General features: G+C 36.0%; 1 long non-coding RNA gene across 1 annotated transcript; it reads right to left on the bottom strand.

Annotated features, from left to right (window-relative positions):
- Positions 1-3,145: 3,145 nt before the first annotated feature.
- Positions 3,146-4,672, bottom strand: LOC116007988. The gene is made up of 2 exons (XR_004095400.1): positions 3,904-4,672; positions 3,146-3,544 (listed from the first exon to the last, which is right to left on the bottom strand). It is a non-coding gene; the product is annotated as an uncharacterized LOC116007988 (long non-coding RNA).
- Positions 4,673-5,182: the final 510 nt, after the last annotated feature.

The following is a 5,182-nucleotide window of genomic DNA, read 5'->3' as shown; positions in this document are numbered from 1 at the left end:
TTTTTTTTTAAACTGTAATCATTATGAGTACAAATACAAATAATAGAATTAGCATGGTAATATTTTGACAATCATACCTATAGAATGTCAAGTTGATGGTGTGTTGCAGAATATGTTAGGTTTAGTTTTTGGTGAATACCAGTGAGAAGGGGAGGGGTTTATATACTGTCGTTTTGGGTAGAATAATGGTTTAGTTAGGAATCTATACAAAATTGTGTTATAAAATCCTATTAATAGTTCAATATTCTAATTTTAAGTTAAAAATCTATACAGAATTGTATTATAGAATATTGCCAATTTGTTTGAAAACCGCAAAATTGTATTATAGAATATTGCCAATTTGTTTGAAAACCGCAATAAAGAAACAAATTGACTAAAAAATTTAATGTTAAACTTCCGTTATATTTAACGGAAAGAATTTGGTAAAATTATAAATGATTAGGATATATTAGAAATTTAATTGGAAGTTACACAATAAGAAGAACACAAACTACAACATGTTATAACAAACTATTACACCAAAATTTTTTAGTACCAGTTAGTGTCTAACATTATTGGATCTTATTATAAGTGTAGATTCGGAGTTGAATATATCCTACAGTGCAATGACAAATTATTGTACCCATTTTTGCCCTTGAATGGAAGCTTCATTTAAAGGAATTTCCAGATGTTTGTTGTCAAGACTCAGCAGCCATGACGTAGAAAATGGGGGTCGTAACCCACAAAACAAGTTAAAGTATATAATTTCCAATTAATTTGGAAAATGAGTTTGGTGCTTGGAGTTCCAAGGGCGAAGTTGAGTATCTATAGCTATTTACCCAGATAAAGACTTTTGTGGCAGATTGTAACTCTCATCAGTGCTCCAATCTGTGCTCCCAATTGTCACACTCATGAATACACCATTCAATATCAGCGTGACTTTCACTTCACAAAGTCTAGTAGTGAGGGGATGGAAGATGAAGATCATGGTTTACAAATAGAGGATAGAAACTCTAAAATTTTAGACTTTAGGGAATAGTAAATTGTAAATAAGAAATTTTTTGTTAAAAAAAATTCTCTCAAAAGGTTGAATCTCCAACTCCAAGGGTTCTCTGGACTGGGGCTCCCACGCTCCTGCTCGACAGAACATGTGAGAAGATGTAAATCATGTTAATTTAGTGGCTCAACAAATACGGCGAAATGGGGTTTGTTCACTTTGGGCAATAATAGACTGTAAATAAGTAATAAGTTTTTTTATAAAAAAAAAATTGTTTTGATCTTCTGTTGACTTTAAATAGTACAAATTTGATAATCAATAACAATAACAATGACTCAATAACATTATTAGATGAAATAAAATGTTAAAAAATCTATGTAATATTTACGTGTACGTGGTTTTTACGTTGTTATAGTCTTCTTTAATTTTTTTTTTTTGGTTTTGTGTGTGCACGGTAACGGGATAATGTGTGCCTGTCTCCTTTGTCTTGTGTGCACTTGTCATATTCCAGGTATGTTGACATGTATTTTTCGGTTGTGTGCACTGTTATGTTTGTCTGTGTGCACGAGTTCAGAGTGGTGTGTGCACTGTTTTGTTTGCCTGTGTTCACGGGTTATAGTGTGTTGTGTCACTTGGCTTACATTTAGTTTGTTTTAATGATTGTGTTTGTTCATGTTGTTGGTTGGCAGCTAAGAAGGCACGGAATGCACATTTGGAGGGTTGTTCATCCGAATCGCATAATGATGATGGGGATTTTGTTGACCCTCCGCAAAATTTCGTAGATTGGATGCAGCAAGAACCTTTGTGTGATGCTCCGAAGATTGATTTTACTCTAGAGGAGCGGGTGCGATTTTTAGGTGCTAGAATTAGGGTGCTTCCAACACTGTTGGTATAGGCCTTGGAAGACCTTACCGCATAACAAAGGAAGGATATTCATGTTAGTATGACTTCACTGCCTCGTCACATTCTGGTCATCTTACTGTCCGTTAATTTTTTGGTGTGGTATTTTTTTTTTTTTTTTTGTTTTTTTGTTGGGTTAGTTTTATAGGATTGTTTGGTAATTGTTGTCCTTTTCTTTACAATGTTGTGTTTTTGTTGTTTTCTATAGTTCTGTTACTCTTGCAGGAGATAGCTTGGATCTTGTTATGGAGTTGGCAGTGTGCTGAACGAGCTGAAAGTGTCATTTTTTAATGCTGAATCTAGTGTTGGAATGTCCGTTAGTAAATCAAGTGTTATTCGGTCTTTTGGTGGTGTGCTATTATCTCCTGATATCGTTATACACCCCCCTTCCATTGCTAAGAGTAAAGGTTTTGGAAAGCGGATCAAATCATCAAAAGAGGTAGTCGTAGAAAAAGCGTCTAAGTTGAAACGGTTGTGTAGGTCTTCTAACCAATTTGCGCACCATGATAGTTGTAATTGTCCTTTGGCGGTATAGTTTTTGTTTTTAACAAGTGTTTTTATTTAAACTTTGTAGTTTTCATGACACTCAAAACTTTATGCCTAATTAGTTGTTTTCTTGTGTGCACCTCTGTGAGGTAGGTTGTGCATATTTATTAAATCTTGTATTGTTAATTAATGAGTGTGTACGCAGTGTTCTGTACTAGTATTTTTAAGGCAAAGTTCATGGGGGTTGGGTTGCTCATGATTTTTTTATGAGGACGTGTGTGCACTTTAATGAAAGCCGTGTGCACTTCTTTGCATTATCGTCTGTTTTATTAAACCATGATCTTGTGCACTCTGTTATGCACTATCTACATCCCATTGTACAAAACCATGATCCTGTGCACACTCTGTTTTGCACTGTCAACATCCCATTGTATGAATCGTGTGCCATCAGACAAATACAATGTGCAAACAAGGTTAACGGTTGTGCGCCTCACACCCCATATGTCTTATCCCTGTGCTAAGCGGTCACTATAAGTGTGCACTGTATTGTTTTATGTTTTAGTGGTCGAGAAGTTGACGTTTTTTTATTTGACACTGTGCATTAACTACATTTTATGATACGTGCATGTGCATTTTAGAATAAAGGCGTGTGCACACCACTGCATTTGAGTAACGAGAGCAAACCACCGTAACTGCGACAACGACAGAATTATACATACACACAGTGCATGTTGTCACAAGTATTAAAAAAATAATGCCTACAGTGTTAACAACTCCACATTCTGAACTGTTGTAAACAAGTGCATACACCATATATTATAGATGTACATACATGTTTTTCTGTTTTGCTAACCTAACTACATGGTATCCCCGTGTGCACCACGTGGAATTACCTTGTGCACAGTACATAGCCAACCTACTTATAAACAACGCATTTCTACTTAGCACAAACACTGCACATAAATTGTCACAAACAATGAAACATGTGGACAAAAGTAAAACAAAAAATTGTGCTTACAAGGTAAACAACTCCACACTCTAAGTTGTCGGTGTAAACATGTGAACACACCACATATTATAGATGAACATACCTGTTCGTTTCTGTCGCTAATGGTATCCTCGTGTGCATCATGTGGGATTACCTTGTGCATTGTGCATACCCAACCTACTTACAAACATCGCCTGCTACTTAGTCAAAACAAACACTGAACATAAATTAGTAATCATCAAATACACACTCCTAACTCGAACCCAATAAACACATTCATATAAATAAGTATGTTATTGCCACAAAAAGCACATCTTTAAGTAAGCCGAACTCTAAGCTTGCAAAAATAAAAATAAAAAATTGCATACTGCAATTTCAAAATTAAATGTTAAAAAAAATTCAAAATTAAATTAGGCAGAAGCATGTATTATTCAATGGAACAAATATGAAGGCGGTAAAGAAACAATATTGATACTGCAAAAGTAAGAATTTTTAAAATCCAACGGGAGGAGTTTCACAGGGTGCACACACCACATATTTTAGATGCACATACCTATTCGTTTCTTCCGCTAATGGTATCCCCGTGTGCATCATGTGTGATTGCCTTGTGCACTGTGCATACCCAACCTACTTACAGACAGCGCCCTACTACTTAGTTCGCACAAACACTACACATAAATCAGTAATCATCAAATACACACTCCTGACTCAAACCCAATAATAACATTCATATAAATAAGTATGTTATTGCCACAAAAAGCACATCTTAAGTAAGTCAAACTCTAAGCTTGCCAAAAAAAATTGCCAACTACAATTTCAAAATTAAATGTCCATGTGGAATACCAAAAAAGAAAATGCAATTTCAAAATTCAATTAGGCAAAAGCATGCATTATTCAATGGAACAACTATGAAGGATGTAAAGAAACAATATTGATACTGCAAAAGTAAGATTTTCTAAAATCCAACAGGATGAGTTTCACAATGCACACACTGTCAATTTAGGAACTCGGATGACGAACAATACACACACCCATGGACGAGATCCCCTTTCGACAAACACTACACCAAAATCATCTAGAGGGTCCCAAACGAATTCCCCTTAACCCTAATCTGGGTTGCGGTTAACTGCTGACACACACATGAAATTTAATCCCCCCCCCACCTCTCCTTTCCGTTTGTTGCTTCAACCCCCTTCGTAGGTTATCTCGTCGCTTTGTACCAACCATATCTATTGGACAATGGCAAGGCACTTGGCCAATGGAGCGTTTTGTTCTTCGTTGTGATTCAAGGCGGTGCAATTTCTTCTTCGCTGCGTTTCCAAATTATTCACAAGCTTTCTAGGGATTGGGTAGAGTGAAAGACGGTGGCAGCCTAAAATTAGGATGNTGTACCAACCATATCTATTGGACAATGGCAAGGCACTTGGCCAATGGAGCGTTTTGTTCTTCGTTGTGATTCAAGGCGGTGCAATTTCTTCTTCGCTGCGTTTCCAAATTATTCACAAGCTTTCTAGGGATTGGGTAGAGTGAAAGACGGTGGCAGCCTAAAATTAGGATGGATGGTTCATGACAAGTTTACATATTTGCCCTTTGATTGCTAATTACTATTCAAAATTACCCTATTTCTTAGGAATCACATTAAAATCCTACCATTCATTTATATTTTCCTATGGTCAAGATTATGTCTTATTTCTCATCTAAGGGGTTGTCTCATATAAAGCCTACCCTATATATATGTGTGTGTGTGTGTGTGTGTGTGTGTGTGTAGAGGATTATGAGGACAAATGGTATACGTTTGATTGGAATATTAGATGGTGTAAGATTAATGATAA

Source organism: Ipomoea triloba, chromosome 16 (genome assembly GCF_003576645.1).
Source record: "Ipomoea triloba cultivar NCNSP0323 chromosome 16, ASM357664v1".
NCBI lineage: Eukaryota > Viridiplantae > Streptophyta > Magnoliopsida > Solanales > Convolvulaceae > Ipomoea > Ipomoea triloba.
This window is presented reverse-complemented; position numbering and strand designations above follow the sequence as displayed.